This window comes from Nuphar pumila, chromosome 11 (genome assembly GCF_984573655.1).
Source record: "Nuphar pumila chromosome 11, dmNupPumi1.hap1.1, whole genome shotgun sequence".
Classification (NCBI taxonomy): Eukaryota; Viridiplantae; Streptophyta; class Magnoliopsida; order Nymphaeales; family Nymphaeaceae; genus Nuphar; species Nuphar pumila.
In genome coordinates, this window is record NC_143259.1 from 118,661,704 (window position 1) to 118,679,683 (window position 17,980).

The 17,980-nt window shown below is 36.6% G+C and overlaps 1 long non-coding RNA gene and 1 pseudogene across 3 annotated transcripts; both read right to left on the reverse strand.

Moving 5' to 3' along the window:
- Positions 1–850: 850 nt before the first annotated feature.
- Positions 851–8,992, reverse strand: LOC149823117 (uncharacterized). 2 transcript variants are annotated; one of them, XR_016425888.1, is made up of 5 exons: positions 8,875–8,992; positions 2,047–2,078; positions 1,767–1,841; positions 1,434–1,555; positions 851–1,055 (listed from the first exon to the last, which is right to left on the reverse strand). It is a non-coding gene; the product is annotated as an uncharacterized LOC149823117 (long non-coding RNA). The 2 variants fall into 2 exon arrangements; XR_016425890.1 differs by lacking the exons at positions 2,047–2,078; positions 8,875–8,992 and adding an exon at positions 3,181–3,377.
- A 3,043-nt stretch (positions 8,993–12,035) lies between these two features.
- On the reverse strand, positions 12,036–17,734 carry LOC149823118 (cardiolipin synthase (CMP-forming)-like; annotated as a pseudogene). Its single transcript, XR_016425887.1, has 4 exons — positions 17,280–17,734; positions 15,729–15,795; positions 15,559–15,633; positions 12,036–15,440 (listed from the first exon to the last, which is right to left on the reverse strand). The product of XR_016425887.1 is annotated as a cardiolipin synthase (CMP-forming)-like (transcript).
- Between the last annotated feature and the right edge of the window lie 246 nt (positions 17,735–17,980).

A 17,980-nucleotide genomic window follows, 5' to 3' on the forward strand; every position in this document is an offset into this window, starting at 1 on the left:
GTGAGGGTACTAATTATCGCACAGTGCCAGTTTTATTTGCATACTAAGAAGATAGGTTAGATCGAAGTTGATTCCTTCGACATAAAAAACCGGTTTTATCAATCACGAAATTTTAGTACACAGTGAACTGTTAATTGTTGAAGCTCCAACCGGTTTATCCACAAATAAACCATATCAACGATAGTACCCACACTTTCATCTGAGTTCAGACTAGACATGATTGCCCTGCAAAGACTGAACAGTGTTACAAATTGGGGTAGATCAACAAATTAATGTAACCACATGGAAGAGTTATCTTCTGCAAAATTGGTGAAAAGATTCACCAACTTTGGCCTTCATCCGTTCTTTTACTAGAGTAAAACCAAATGAGGCTTATGATCATCTGCTCAATTTGTACCTAACATACTGATTTGCTCAATAAAAGCTAGATTATCAGACGGGAACAGTGGTAAATTTCACATGGGCATGCTAATCTTAAGAAAAAGAACCAGTTTTTTTTTTCATGGAAGGAGACCTTGCCTCCAGGGAGTCGCCAAGGCTGAGCAAGAGCTTATCCCTTGCCCTCATTAATGCAAGGGGCTGATGCTCATGGAAATGGAACACTAACCACCCACCTAGTAACCAAGGCCGCCTCCACTGCGCCAAACCTCTTGGGGCTGAAAAAGAGCCAGTTTTACCATCAACTTTTTCTATATGTTTCAGGCTTTTTGGGCCTTGGCTGGGGTTTAGCTTGATCACTTTATGGGCAAGCCAGTTCCCTTTTTTAAAGCCCTTCTCGAAGCGTATCATGGCTTATATAGTGCAATCAGCACCATTTGCAATTGGAACATCAAGAACAGAAAGTCGGTAATCAATCAACTCGACAACAAATTCTTTCTCTTGCCCTTATAAAATAGCAGACGTTATCTTTTTACATTTTCCCATATCACAATTCACAAAAATTCAGATCATGAAGGTTTGCTCCTACAAATAGACTGCCACATTCCTGAACTTGATCGACTCCTCATACACAGCATACCATAATCAGCCCATGATGCCACGGTCGTTGCAGCCAACTGCCCATACAAAAGCTTCAGTGACCATTCTTGAGGAAAACAAATAAAACAAACACAAGCCACCCAAGTCTAGCTGAATCAGTTAATCATAAACCAAGTTGTTCCCAGAAGACTTGCACCTTTGATACAAGTTAACTCCAGATTCAAATCCAAGCACAACTAGAATGTGCGACGGATATTTGTCAAGACAACCAAGCGGATCCTCGGGAACCTCTGACTGAGGACAAATGGACTCCAAAAGAGACAAATCCAGGACACTGGCCACTTTTATCTTTCGAACAGTGTAGCACAATTAAAATCATAGTTGAACTAACTTTGTTTTATCAAACAAATCATAAGACTATTCTATTTCCATCATAGAAACAAAACAATTCTTACCTTAAGCCAGCCATATAGGTTGCCGTCTCATCAGACCCAAATTCTGGTTGAAGAAGAGCTGCAGCAACTAATGTCAGCTGCAAGACTGTTCACCTGCAGTAGTCACCCATCATCAGATAGTCCTGACCAAAGGAAGAGTCTATTAACAACAAATCCAAGAGGCAAAAAAATAATCATCTAAAACGTTAGAGAACAAGACATGAATCCTAAAACATAAAAACACAAAAGTAGAACTATTAGTTCAGAAATTTTAATGAATCAAATATCTTTGCGACACAGCAAAAACTTGCAATATCTAAATTTATGCTTCAAAGAGAGAAAAGAGGAGCATACCTTGCTGAGAAATGTGGCTTCCACCTTCTCAGACCTGATAGCATCAAGGTTGATGAAATCATACCACCCTCGCCACTGAAACAAGAACCATTTATAAGTCATCATTGGCAAGTCTTATAACAACTATATGGATCAGCTCCCAACTATACAGAGTTGGGTTTATGAGTCTTGTTATTATATTCTTTTCAATCTATAGCTAGAACCATAAAAAGTAGACCATAAAATCCTTCGTTTCAGATCCAAAAGGGGACAATCCTACAGTTCATCATCATTTGCTCACCTCCCAACCCAAGCTGGACGCTCTTTTATAGACTGCACCACCAACAAGAGCAACATCTCTCAGCACCACAAGCCCAACAAGTGCAGCTTAAACTCAAAAACAACTAAATCAGACAAACTCTCCAATGTTGATATTAAGATCTTAACAAGCCAATTTTTTTTTTTAAATTAGCATTAAATCAAACTATTCTATTCTTCTCTTACATGTGACTGATGGATGTTTTAAAACACCAAAAATTTGTTTAATAATATTATGTAATTGAAAATTTACAATGGTTAAATATTCAATTGTAATGCTACCAATTCTAAATTCTCTCAAATGATAAATTGCATTAAATTTTACCCCAAATGACAAGGAAATTCCCAATTACATGTGCACAAGTTTTTCCCAAACTAAAAAATACAAAAAAAAAGATACATCATATATAGTTCTACTAAACTACATAATCTGCTAACTCCTGTAAAATTGAGAAATCTCATTCTCCTCCTCCTCCTCCAAGTAACTCTTACCTCCAAAGTGAGAATCCACGAAGGGCACGGGAGAAAACATCCAATTTTACACTTGGTTTGTTGGCAACCTTGACTTTGACAGCTTTATAATATCGGGTTGCTTTCTTATGGAAGAAACCAAGTTTAGTTTCCCATGATTTGGTGCCTTTTATTCAAATTGCATCTTCGCATTAGTTCAAGCACTTATGAGTGCTTTATTGCCCAAATATGTGAATCTCCTTTAGGTGTTGGGCATTGTGATTATTTTCCATTTTATTTTTGGTGTAAACCATTCCGACATTGATGGACACACACTAGTTTTATTTTCAAAAAATGAGGCCAAGTTTGCCTTGACTAGGATTTGTTCCATAGTCTTACTGGTCACTCATGCCTTAATTAGTGTAGTTGGCTTCATACTCGTTGATTTTATTAGTGAGTGCATCACCCTTTTTGGCTTGAAAAGAAGAGCTTGATATCACCTTTTCCTTTTTTTCCTCCTCTTTCCTTTGTTCTCCAATCCTTTCATCTTCCATTATAGTTTTATACATGCTTTTACATATATGGATTTCATGCCATATTACATCACATGAATTACATAAATTTACATGTACACTTTCAATAAAATATAAGGAAGACTCGTCTTAACCTTCGACTTCCGGCTTGCCTTCTTGCTCTTCATATTAAGCTTGATAGCTCTTGAATACTTCTTGCAAACGGACCCAATCTTCCTCAAGTATCAAAACAGATGGTCCATGCCCTAAGTCAAGCGCCTCGGATAGAGCCCAATAGATGTCTTCTAATTTCTTCAGTGTTTTTAGGCTCTCAATGATCACTGTAAGAAAGTGAAAATACACCACAAAAAATATCTCTCAACAAGTTCTCACAAATACACCACAAGAACCTCTATGGTTCACAAAGAGAACTCACAAACAAATACAACCCAAAAAGGGTATAAAAACATAAAATAAATAAGTTTAATGGAGTGGGATAAAATCCCATACAAGAAGAATGCAATACAAGGGGAAATAGGAGGGATATATATAGGGAAGAGGAGAGGAGCCACAAGGGAGTCATTGGACTCCCAACGGCTCTATTAGAGCTGTTGGGAGTCCAACAGCTCCCATGGGGCTGCACCTTTTTGACTAGTCAAAAAGGGGAGGCTCTAAATGTCCTAAAAGAAGACTGATTTAGTTCTTTCTAGTTATATTTCAACTAGAAAGAACTAAACTAAATATTAACTAAAAGAAAAGAAAAATACATGAGGCCATGTGCCTATGAGATTACACATATATGAGATTACATATTTGAACACTCCCCCTCAAACTTACGGTTGGATAACCGAAAGTTTGCCTAAGAAAAAGTGAAATCTAGGAGCATCGAGAGGCTTGGTGAAAAAGTCAGCCAACTGATATTCCGAAGCAATATAGGGAAGATTAATGGTGTCGCGCAAGAATTCCTCTCGAACATAATGACAATCCATCTCTATATGCTTGGTGTGTTCGTGGAATGTCCGATTGCTTGCAATATAAATAGAGCTTTTGTTGTCACACCATAGATTTGATGCTTTTGAACATTCCAGTCCCATATCGGAAAGAAGACGTCGAAGCCAGACTAATTCCATCGTGATTGTAGCCATTGCCCTATATTCAGCTTATGTTGATGAAAGGGAAACCTTTTGTTGCTTCTTGCATCTCCATGACACCAAGGATTCTCCCAAAAAAACACAAAACCCTGTAGTTGAGTGGTGGTCATTTGGATCTCCACACCAATCTGCATCAATATAAGCAAGCAATTCTAAATTAGAAGAAGCAGATAAAAATAAACCTCGAGAAATAGAATTTTTAATGTATTTAAAAACTCGCAAAACTGCTCCCATATGAACAGAGGTTGGGGCATGCCGAAATTGACTGGATGTATGAACAACATGTGCAATGTCAGGTCTTGTGATGGATAAATACGATAGAGACCCGACAAGTTGTCTATAGGGAGTTGGATTCTCGAGTGGTTCCCCATCATCAATCTTCATTTTGACATTCATAAATCCAGGGGTATCAACATGTCTCTCATCTGAAATACCTGACCTGACAACAATATCCAATGCAAATTTAGATTGAGTTAGCGAATACCCTCTAGGTAAGTAAGCAACTTCTATACCAAAAAAATATTTCAAAAAACCCAAATCACTCATTTCAAAGTGTGTTTTGAGAAATTTTTTAATGTCATATACTCCCTGTTTATCATTTCCGGTGATGATCATATCGTCAACATAAAGTAGAAGGATGATAATACTTGTATTAGAATTCTTAACAAATAAAGTTGTGTCAATAAGACAAAAGCGAAAACCAAAATCAAGCATAACCTTACTAAACCTGTCATACCAAGCTTTTGGAGTTGGTTTGAGACCATATAAAGCCTTGTTCAAACGGAAAATTTCCCCTTTAGGGATGTTCATTCCTGGTGGTGGGTCCATATATACTTCTTCAGCTAAATTTTCATTTAGAAAAGCATTTTTGATATCCATTTGATAAATATGCCATCCTTTTATTGATGCAAGCGCTATTAAAATTCTAACAGTGATCATTCTAGCTACTGGAGCAAAGGTCTCTTCATAGTCTATTCCATACTCTTGAGAGTATCCTTTTGCCACCAATCTGGCCTTGAATCTTTCAAGAGTGTCATCACTCTTAGTTTTCACCTTGTACATCCAGCGACACCCAATAGGTTTCTTATTGTTTGGAGGATGGTCTTGAAAGGACCAAGTATTTGCCTTTTCTAAGGCTTCTAATTCGACTTCCATAGCCTTGACCCATTCTGGTTTATTTTTGGCTATCTCATAACTAGGAGGTTCTTCATAAGAATGAATTAAGGCAATAAATGCTTGATGTTTTGGTGAAAAAGACTCATATGACACAAACTTTTCAGGAACCCTCGAGATCCTAGTGGATTTCCTAGATAAAGTCACAGGTTCTCTTGGTTCAAAAATTGTGCTGCAATGTTCAAAAATTGGTTTAACATCACATTCAAGGAAGTCCAAAACGAGGACGGACTTGGCCTCGATTCGTTGACCGAGTCTGGGCCCTGTCCTAAGCCGCACCTGTGTCGGGGCGTGTCGACTCGGGTGCGGCGCCTCCCTAGCCGAGTCCGTGTGACATAGATTTCAGTAGAGTTTTTGTTTTCAAAAAAACTTTCATTTTCTAGAAAGGATACATTCCTTGAGACATATAACTTGTTATTTTTAGGATCAAAATACCTGTATCCTTTTTTATGACTTGCATATCCTAAAAATGCACAGAAAACAACTCGGGGAGAGAATTTATCATTCCTATTGGTAAAAACAAAGCATTTGCACCCAAATACCCTCAATCTAGAATAATCAGGAGTTTGTTTGAAAAGCTTTTCAGTGGGAGAAATATTGTTTATCGAGGATGAGGGCATTCTATTAATAAGATAAACAACAGTCAAAATTGCTTCGGCCCCAAAAACCTTAAGAACTTGATATGTAATAAGTATCGTTCTAGTTGTTTCTATAATATGTCTGTGTTTTCTCTCAACTAACCCATTTTGTTGAGGGGTATAGGGGTAATATTTTTAGTGTGAAATTCCATGTGAGTTCGAATATTCTTTAAATTCAGTGGACAAAAATTCTCTTCCTGAATCAGTGCAAAATATTGAAATATCATTTTTAAATTGATTTTTTACCATATTATGAAATATTTGAAAAAATGAGAACACTTCAGACTTGTGTTAGAGGAAGTAAATCCAGGTATATCGAGTAAAATCATCTACAAAAATGACATAATATAGAAGACCACCTTTTGAAATAATCGGTGCAGGACCCCAAACATCAAAATGTATTGATTCGAGTAGTCGAGTAGAAACAAAAGTTTTTTCTTGAAATGATAGTCGTTTCATTTTTCCAAGAATACATTTTTCACAAGTGAAAGCTTCAAAATTACAAAAAAAAATCATGTTTGAAAAATACTGAAGCTTGGATATACAAGGATGACCAAATCTTTGGTGTAAAAGATCCAAGCCCAATTTTTGAACATTGCAGCATAATGTTTTCTTGGGTAATTCCAAAAAGTCCATGTAATACAATCCTCCTTCTCTATGGCCTTCCCCAATCAGCTTCCCTGACTGGTGATCCTGTACTTGACAATCATGAGAAGAGAAGAAAACATTACACCCATGATCAGTTAATTGTGAGACAGATAAGAGGTTTAGATTAAGCTTAGGGATATATCTAAATTTTGGAACACAAAAGCCTTTTGAGTTTTGAGAGCTATTTTTGAAATTCCCTATTCCTTTTATCTCAAGGGCCGATCCATCCGCAGTCAAAACATTCGATCCACTTGAGTTATAACAGTGTGACAATAATTTTAAATTTGGTGTCATGTGAAAGGAAGCACCAGAGTCAAGAAGCCATAGGGGTTTACCTGGATCGGAGATGCAGAAAGAAGAAACAACAACTCCAGCAGAAGAAGAAGTTCCTTTAAAGAGAGGTTATAGAGCCTCCACCAGCTGAGTTAGAGACATATTTCCAATCGATGCCTCATTGGATTCTCTCGTTGATTCCACAGTAGCTACCTTCTTCTCATAAGGTTTTTTCAACTTTGGACAGTAAGTTTTAACGTGTCCTGGTTCATGACAGTAATAACAAATAACTTTTCTTCTTTCAAAACCGTCTCCTCGCCTTTCATTATTTGTCCTCCCAATATGTGGTGGTTTGTATGTGCGAATGTGATTGTCGGATCTTGATACAACTAGAACTGTATCATCATCACTCTTGGCGACTCATTTCTTGAGTCTATTTTCTTCCATACTTAGCTCTTCAATAGAGGAAACATTTCCCCTATCTAGAAGAGCGGACTTGGTTGTTTCAAATTCGGGTCTCAACCCATTAATAAATTGAAAGAAATGTTCCGCATTTACTTGATTTTGGTGAAGCTCAATATCTTGTGAACAATGCCACTTTGGTTCAAGAAGAGCAAACTCTTCCCATAACTCGGATAAGCTATTATAGTACTCTCTAATACACTTCTCCCTTTAAACTATATTTCAATTTTTTTCTTGCAAATTACAAATATGAGCAATATCTTTAAGAGAATACATTCTCTTAAGGTACTCCCATGCATCATTGGCGTGTTCAAATTTTGCGAGGCTTGAACAATTCTTTATATCCACACTAGAGATTAGCCAAGACATGATCTTGGTGTGACCCATTCTCCATTCTTTCCAATTTTTTTCATACGTGGAGATAGCTTTAATTTTTTCTACCTCTGAAAGAGGTGCGTCTTTACCATGTAAGAAAGTGAAAATACACCACAAAAGATATCTCTCAACAAGTTCTCACAAATACACCACAAGAACCTCTATGGTTCACAAAGAGAACTCACAAACAAATACAACCCAAAAAGGGTATAAAAACATAAAATAAATAAGTTTAATAGAGTCTATTAGAGCTGTTGGGAGTCCAACGGCTCCCATGGGGCTGCACCTTTTTGACTAGTCAAAAAGGTGAGGCTCTAAATGTCCTAAAAGGAGACTGATTTAGTTCTTTCTAGTTATATTTCAACCAGAAAGAACTAAACTAAATACTAACTAAAAGAAAAGAAAAATACATGAGGCCATGTGCCTATGAGATTACATATTTTAACAATCACAAGATGTTTTTCTTCCCCTAACTGCCTCTCAATGTCGGCATAGAGCATTTTAATTACTTAATTATATTATTTATCTCCTTTGATGTCTAGTCTTGCCATGTCCATTTCAAGTTCATACTAGTTCGGGCAACAAATACTAACTGTTCTGAAATTTTTCTATACGACTATTTTCTGCTGAATAATTCTTAAAACATTTGCTCAACATCACATTCAAATAACTTCAACACAACAATTCTCCAAACGGATGTTTTATCAATTTTTTTTGTCCTATGCAATTGCGTTGAAAGATTCATGCATATCTGTAGCCACTAAGATCCCATCATCTTTATTAGCATCAATTGCACCGATCTACACATGCTTTTCAAGAAAACTATTTGGTGTAAGTTTTTATGAAATAAATTTTGAAAGATATCTTTGATAAAATTAAATTGTGTAAATCAAACACCAAATCTTAAAATTCTGATTCACACGCGGTGAAGTTCGGGTCAAACACAGGAAACGTGTTTAAAAGCTTTTGTAACCCACACAATGATAAATCTTTATTGCCTTGAGAAAAGAAACAAATCAAATGTTTCACCCTATTAGAGAGGGCTCAAGCAAAAATAAAAATTATTACAACCCAACTTAAATCAAATGGCCTGTGGCCCTAAAAAAATAAAATGAAGAAAAGCAAAAACCTGCAGGGCTTTGTTCCTTCACGGTCTAGTTTCCTTTCTCTTCGCACGGGCACGACCCTCGCGAGATTAATCCCTTCGCCCACGTAGATTCACCTGCAAAACACAAAACACAAAACAAAAATGCAAAAACACAATTTCTAAAATAACTAATGTTAGTTTCTGCAAGGGAAAATAATTAAAACTGATAAAAACTATTAGTAACAACTAATCACATAACTAATTAAAAACAATAAAGAAAACTATTAACAATAACTAATTAACTAACTACATAAAGAAACTTAAAAACCTAATCTAAACTACAATGAAAGATTAAACTAATAAAACTAACAAAATCTAAGACAGACTAAATGAAAAACGCACATGTTGCAAGTTCTAAAAATGTGATCAGCGTTGATCAAACTGGACTGCATGAATAATGCTGATAGCGTGGAACGTGCTCGCACGCGTGTGCGTTATCTGCGTGAAACACACAATCTGCTGAAGATGCTGACTGATCTGATCAAATCAAGATCGTGATCTGCAGATCACGCTGAAACGTGATACAACAAAGATGGAGTTCGCCGTTGATCTGCTAAAAAACCCAGCATAATAATAAAAAAAAACTAAAACAGCGTACTTGCGCCGGTTTCAACAAATTAGAATTTACAGATCTGATCGGAGTCTTGATCAACGACTTCACGTCTTGATCATAAAAATCTGTGTGAACGAACTGAACGTGTGGTCTGAAAATCACGTTGATGGCGTGCTTTAAAAATCACGCGAATTAGCATTTGTCAATAGCACCTGATCAAGTCGGTTTAGCACCAATCAAAAGAACGATCAGATTTGTCAATGATGACAGATCTGATGCAGCTTTCACGCAGACTACAATGCAGCACCGTGCACTAAAAAAATAATACAGCATGAACTATGAAAAAAAAAAACTAACTATATGATGCTAAAATAATTTTGTACACTATTCAACGTGCAACAAAACTGCAGAAAACAACCTATGCTATATGCAATGCAAAAACACGGTTTTATGCATTCAACAAAATAAAATAAATCTAGACTAAATGCGAAACGGTGGAGAAGTGTACCTCACAGCCGCTTCGGACGGAGGGGTTGAGAAGAAAAGTGGTTGTTCTCCGAAGTACCATGCATACTCCGATGAACGGGAAAGGATGCCGGCGATAGATGGGACAGAAGTAAAGATGAAATAAAGAATGAAGAAACGGGGGAGAAACCGACACTGGAGAGAGAAGAGAGAGGGGCTGGCATTTTTCCCAAGGGAAGACGCCAGCTCCTCCTTGAATAATACTATTTATAATAAAATATTAGGTTAAAAGGCTATTTTCTAAAACTCTACTTAAGTTTTCAAAAATTCTTAAAACTACATATTCTAAAAAGTATTTTCAAAAGAAGATTTCTAAAAGAAATCAAATACTTACAAACATTAAGGTAAACTCCATTTTGTGCATTTTTTCCTCTTTTTGAAAACTAATCTGTGCCCTGGAAAACGTTGATAAATATGGGTGTTTAATCCATTTTTGCAATGAATCATGCACAAAAACTTGTATCTAATATGCATAAATTATGCATGATCACTATTTTTGCCTTTATGCTTGTAAAAACCCATGAATTTTTTAAAATATTATAAGGAATGAAGATGAACTTTATTTAAAATAATGACTTTAATTTAGTTCGTATTTAATCTCAATTAATGTTGAATTATTGTTTGGATTTTAGTTGGTGTTTAATTTGGTTTAGTGTTTCATTTTAACTTGAATTTTCATTTAAGTTGAATTTCAATTTGGGTTTAATTTAAGAATTAATTTGAAGTGAATTTGGATATTTATAATTTTAATACCTGGTCTAATAAATGTATCTTGGATATTCTAATAAATGAACCTTAATTTGAAATTGGATTTTTTTTTATCTAAATTGGTATATTGGACGCATAGGGTGGGATGTCCTGAACAACGTCATTACAGTTTTGGCAAAAATTTTGACATATCGACAACTCACCGATTAAATCGGAGTCGACATTGGCGTTTCTCATTTCGAGGGCATCAAGATCGACTATCTATATGCCCAAATTGGTAGTGATTTGAGTGTTCTATCGTTCACCGAAATTCATGCCTAATTGCAGGCAAAAAATCAATGTTTTTCAGTGTCGACTATTTTTTCAGCCAATTCATGCATGTACGATTAAATCGAATACCACCACGATGATCTACGTTTCGAGGGCTATTGAATAGACTATTTAAACGTCGAATTCAATTGAGTCTTCGTATTTATAAGCCTCCAATAAGGATAGAGTTCTCGTAAAGGTAGGAGTCTCTTTGGGAGAGGAACTCTAAGAAAAACTATAAAATGAAAGGAAGAGACCCCTCACTCAATTTCGACCCTCCCTCTCTCTCTACCCTCTTATTCCTCAAACTCTAGGTCCAAACCTCTATCAAAGTTTGGAGGTGGAGCATTACATCCATTGCTGGTGGAGCTTGGGAACGATCTAATCCGGTGAATACAAAGGACTCGTAGACCCGACTATTTTGAGGTAGGGTTTCACTAACTTTGAATGTATGTATGGGCTAGGATACACGGTCCATGCATGGGGACGAGTTCCCTAAGCATCACTTGACCAAATATTGGTCCAGATCTGAGTAGGATTTGTTTTTGAGGTGATTTCATGGTTTCATATCAGTTTTGGAAAAAGATTATGTTCTATATTATTTTGATGGGTTTCATATATGAAATCATGTTTTTATTCGTAAATATGCATGAAAAGCATGTTTACATGTGTTTAAGCACGATTTTATAGTGATTTAATGGATCAAAATCATTTTTTGCGGATTTCCATGGTGGATCTTGATGTAGGCTTGATTTCTTGTTGTGTTTCTTGAATGCATGCTGTTTTTTTTAAATCTTGATCAAACCATCTATTTGTAAATTTGATTTCTCTTAAATGGACTATGAGAAAATTATGAAAATTTATGGGGACACTCTAATAACGTAGAGGAAGATTTCAGTCCAAACCTTGTACTCATCTAAGTTCGGATGAGGGAGATATGGCATCTGCAAGTTGATGCAGAGAATATGTCTGGAATAGTGCATCTGTTTTGACAGATTTTCATTAGAAAAATCATATCCCTCTGATTATGTATTATTTTGATCTAATCTTTTTATGGTTGATTCTTAATATATATGTGAAGTTGTGATAAAAAATTTGTATTCTGGTTCATTATGGTTTGCGAATTCAAAATTGGGCAAGATGGCTCAGATTCTGCATTTTTTTGTGTTATGTTCTGCCTAGGGACAGAAGTTACAGGTTGTACAAAAATTTTAATTAATGTTTGGTAATGTTTTTTGCCCTAATATTTTTGTACTTGTCGGGAACATGTCAAGCTATTCTTTATAAAATTGCCTAAATTTACTTCATTATTTATGATGCCTTGTTTGAGCTTACAATGGACGGACAGGTTCGGACAACCTGTTTTGTGAATAGAAAAAAAAACGTTATTACGGAATTTTTATAAATTCATTCGTAACGATTTTAAGGTCAGGTTTTCGCCTGTATTCAGGTAAGATGTATGTGAATACATTAAATTAATTTGATGGTCAAATATTTATTTTATAATTGTCGACAAATTTTACAAGTTGGGGTAAAATTTTGTCCACACAGTTCTGAGTTGAGAATGTGTTTGCTTGATTGTTCGGGTTCCAAAAGTGGACCCCATGGACATGAAACGGTTTTAGAGGTGAACTTTGTTTTAAATTGACTTGTTTATGTATTGTATATAGGCCTAGTGTGGCGTTGAACTGCACTTTGGCTTTTGTGCATGATTTGTATACTTTAATGCATGTATGGTATGCTATTGTGATATATAGCATGAATGTAATGTGTGCATGAAGCTTTGATGTATTGCATGATTAGGAGACATGCAGAATACTATTGTGATGTGCATCATGATATGAATTGATGTTATATTGTGTTGTAAAGCATGGAAGATGCATGCACATTTGAATGCTCGAAAGGGAGCTTGTGGTTGTTGAAACCAATGTTGTGCCCTAAGTGAGGCAAAGCCTGAGCCCCAATTGGAGGCTATGGACCCTATGGTTGGGTTAAATGTGTTAAAGGCAAATGTGAACTAATTCTCTTGTACTTACAATGAGAGGGTAAGTGTACTCTTTATTTCTAGGGGTTACTTTATAACCCAAATGGTGGCTTTCTCAACCCCAGAGATAGAGGACATGACTACCATTGAGGTCCATAGGTAGTAGTAGGTATAGACTTCAGTTGAAGGTATTCTAATATATTAGGTTAAAAGTTTAGGTCTCTCTCTCGATGTTGGATGGCCCCAAATTCAGGACCGAAAATATGTGCAAGGCCAAGTTAATAAGCCACAAGTTGTTTGAATATATACCCTGAGTCGTTGCTACTAAGTTCGGATTGTCTGTGTAGTAGCCACAGAATTGGTGTAAAAAAAGAAACAATCTTGTCTTGTGCATGTAGCTAAGGCATGACATACATCATTTAAATAAAAAAAGATAATATAGAGAAGAAGGTACCTATGCATACAAAGATGGTTCTATGTTTTTGGTAAGATCATGCATTGATTAACTCTTCATGCATTGGTTATTTGCTTATGCATAATTGATTATATGTCCTTGATTCTGTGTGTTACTGTTTATGTAATGCAAACCTGTCACAGAGATTCGGCTAGCAGGGTGCCGCACCCGCGTCGATGCGATGCAGGTGCGGCACCGGGTGCGGTCAACCCGACCCTAGGTGCGGTCAATGCACCCAGGGTCATTTTGGTCCAATTTTTTGGGCTTTAAAAAAAATTGCCAAGAAATTTTTTTTGCCCTATATGTCACAGGGATTCTCCAACTAGGTGCCACACCCGATGCAGTCAACACACCCAGGGTCATTTATGTCCAACTTTTGGACTTTATATATATAATTTTTTATAATTTTGCCGCACTCCCGCACCCGGGTTTTTTGGAAGTGCCGCATCCCTGCACCCGCACCCATGTGACACTGATGCGAACATACCCTAGATAATGAATGTTAATCGTAGATATGTTCTGGTTTAATATTTGATGTCTGAATGTAAATGCAATACCTGTATTACTATTTTGAAAAGCATGTTTCATGTAAGCCTGATATTGTATGTGCATGAATTGTTAGTGCTATCTTACTGAGACTCGGAATGAGTCTGACCTCAATGTTATAATCATATAGGTAATGACTAGATATACTGGAGTGATGGCGGGATATTGTAGGGTGTACCAAGAATCAACTGTTTAAATTCTGGAAATTTTGTGTTTTGGCAACACTTTATGATTTATTTAAACTGTTAAATTGTTTAACATTTATTTACAAATTTATGGATGGATGGATTTAGATTGTTTGATGAATGACATAATTGCTTTTGTTGGTGGACATGTAACCTGCCTAGGATTTTTAACCAAAGAATGTTTTTGTTATTTAATAAAGTAATTCCTTGATATAAGGTAGTCAATCAGTTTGATATTTGGTGGTTTCGTACTGAACCTGGTACTAGGAGGCTAAGACACGCTCACGCTCGCACTTGCGCCCAAGCGGGTCGTCTAGTACTTGGTACAGTTTGAGCGTAACCATTGCTAAGACAGTTGCATCATTACATACTGGAATTAATGTTTAAAACTAATAATAATTCCTCATATTTTCGAGTTAAAATTTTGAGGGTTATAGTTTTCTTCGACATTGCCAAGTAAATGACTTATTAGGATTTTTTTGTTTACAAAAAAATTTAAAATTTAATAACTTTTAAATGTTTACTACTAAATGAACCAACGAATTTGTTGTTTTTATGTGATTTCAACTAAATTTATATGATTGTATCGTCTTTTGGTGTTACATCCTTGTTGCAAAAAAAAAAATCAAAAACTTCAATATCGTATATTACTTTATTGGAGAAAATCAATATCAATTTGTACGAAGGATTAAACTATAGAAACCACAATAACATAAGCAATGACTAAAGTTATTTGACAAAGTTAAATAAAATTTATCACCTTAACATATGCAACTTTGAAAAAATCAGTTATAGTCCATTCAATTGCAAAGGCTATACAAACTTCATATGTGAATCTAGATATACGAAAGGATGTTTAAACCATAAAAGCCTGAATTAAATTTCTTAACATTTATCATGCCCCATCTGATTTATACTGTCACCCTAAAGAAAACAGTAACAATATCAGTTCTAAGTTTGCAATTTCTTAAAGTGTTCAGTTGCACAATAACTATTTCTTGTGTCTACCAAGAAAATTGTGACTGAAAAATCAGGAAACCATTGGATTATTTATCTCTTACAACAAATTTTAGTATTTTAATCATGATGTAGAGTTCTAGAAAAAAATTATAGGTGGTCCGGTCCTTTAAACTTTTAACAGAATACAAAACTGGACTTCTTAATAATCTTTTGCATTATGTTCAATTTGTGTGACTCAAAAAAACTCAAAAACAAAACTCAAGGATACTTATGGTGTAATAAATCCATCTTCATCATTGAAAAAGCAACACGGCCAATCAAAACCTGTATTATCAAAATAAGAGCTACATAAAAATTCTGCATGATCCTTGACTAAAATCATATACTTGAAGTAAATTGGGAAAAAAAAAATAGCAAATATGTAAATAAGGACAGTACTCACTTTGTCAGCAAGTGGATCAAGGTAGGATCCAATCACATAATTAATTTTCATCCTCCGAACAACAAATCCATCAAGCTACAGAATAGAAGGATAAGAATGAAGCCATATTAAGGATTTCAAATGCAACCATTCAACTGATGTTGTGGAATAGAAAAGCAATGACTTCTTACCCAATCACTAGCTCCAGATATGGCCAGTCCCACAAATGCTAAAGGTTAATGTTCATTTACAATCATCCTACAACAAAAACACTTCAATTAATTCTTTCAAAACTATTTTTCTTTTCTTGTGCCTTCACTAATATCAGACAACATGTACATTTTAGTAGTAATATCCAAGCTAAAGCAAAGACTAGTATGACAAAAATATGTGCTACATAACCAAAGGCCTTATTTTGGATATGAAGTAAAAAAAAAAAGAGGGCTACAGAATCAAATGTCTTTAATGTACTCTTATGCAAGGAACCTAGCCCTCAATATCCATGGCCAATCAGAGATCTCAAAACACAAATAAATGTTCTATTTCCAAGTGTGCAAATAATTTCTTCTTGAATAACACATAGACTGCACCCTACCTTCAAGAGCCTTGAACACCTTCTCACTTCTCAGCAAAGTGGAGAGAAGAACCTTGGGACAAATGTGACAAGAAGGAATCCATGATTTGTGATATCAAAAGGATGCTGTGCTGCAACATAAATACCTCAAATAATCCACTTATGAATGCGTTGGACCTTTGGAGGTTCTATTATTCTTCTTGCATAAGCAAAAAATAGAAAACAGGCCACAAAACTTGGAGTGCATCTTACAATCTCCAAAAGCGTGGTTATGACACAGAAAAAGTTAAATCCCTTTCCAACTCAATGTTGGACACATATAGAGAATAATAACAACATTTCTAAAATTCTCAGAGATGAACCAAATTAGGAACCTTTACTCTACGTAAGATTACCTTAGCAGCATGATGCTCTATTTGTGCTTTCTGCCACTATATGTTTTCTTTAGGCACTTCCTCTACAAAATCGTAAAACTACACACACTCCCTAACTGCACCATATGCTCTCCAGGAATTGATGGGGGGCGGTACCTTGGATATCCAAACGGCACACACTTTCATAGGAGAGACAACTACTGCTGAAAAGCGTTAAGGAATTTCCACTTGGAATCAACCATATGATTGAGCATTCATCAAGAATGGCTTGTATCTTAAATGAATCCTTGAATGTGTTACATGATATGAAGTTCCTTTGATATTGAAAGACGATAACAAATACACCAGACGCTAAACGTGAAGGAGATAAAAATAGAAGGGCTGATACGGTTATGACATAACCATGCATCACATCCCCATTTTTTGTTTCAAGCTGAAGTATCTCCCTCGACCATCATAGCTAGTATACCATTTCACTTAGAACATAATGAAAATGAGCCATTTTTGGATAAAAAGAAGAAGAAACTAACGGATTTAACTGACCAAAAAAAAACTAAAATAGATGACCGACTTCCTAACTCGAGCTACAGTGGGGGCAAGGGCAAAAAATTCAACACGAGAATCAAGAGAAACGAGACAATGGTATCAAAGAATATGCAACATTCAACGCCACCGAAATCACCCAGCCAACCATTGTTTATGGAGACGTGATTATGTAAAGAGGCCAACGAGAAAAACAAAAAATGAGGCAAAAAATAATCTGGCAAATTCAAACTCAGTAGTAAAGAACTCACCATCCGAGAAGAGGGCCGGAAGCCATTCTACTCATAGACATCAAGCTGGGAAAATTGAATAAACCATCGGCATTGTCGAGCTCCCCATTCTGGACGGATCTCTTCTTCTCGACGAGGAACCGGGGCAGGAAAACCCTACTTCGGACCAATCCGAGAGAAGCGGCGCCGGTTCTGACGAGCTGGCCGTGCAGGTAGAGAGGAGTGGCGTTCTGGGAGAGCTTCCACGACGGGGAGGACAGGAAGAGCGGGCCGGCGGAGCAGGGGATCTGCCTCGGCCTGCAGAAGGGAGAGAAGAGACGGGAGTCGGCAGAGGCGAGCGGGTCGGAGGGGAACGATAAGAGAAGGAATGGAACGGCGTGGTAGGGCGAGGTACGAAGGCTAGGGCTCGTGGTTTTCGGGGAATTTAGGATCCTCGAAATCGCCATCGACGCACCATGCTGCGACTTGGGGTTTCCTTTGGCGTTCTCTTCTGCTTCCTACCCTCCTCGTCGAACAACAAGGCGAAGAAGGAGAGAAGTGTGGGGCCCATCCAAAAATGAAAAACCTTAGTGGGGGACCCGCCACCGTGAGGTTGGGAAAGGTGGCCCAACCCAAGCGCAGAGAGCCAAAACTGGGCCTTGATCGACTTGCGTGCTGTTTGTCTTAGCCTCAACTCAAGCCCTAGGGCTGTCGACGGGGTCGGGTATGACCCGATCTCTACT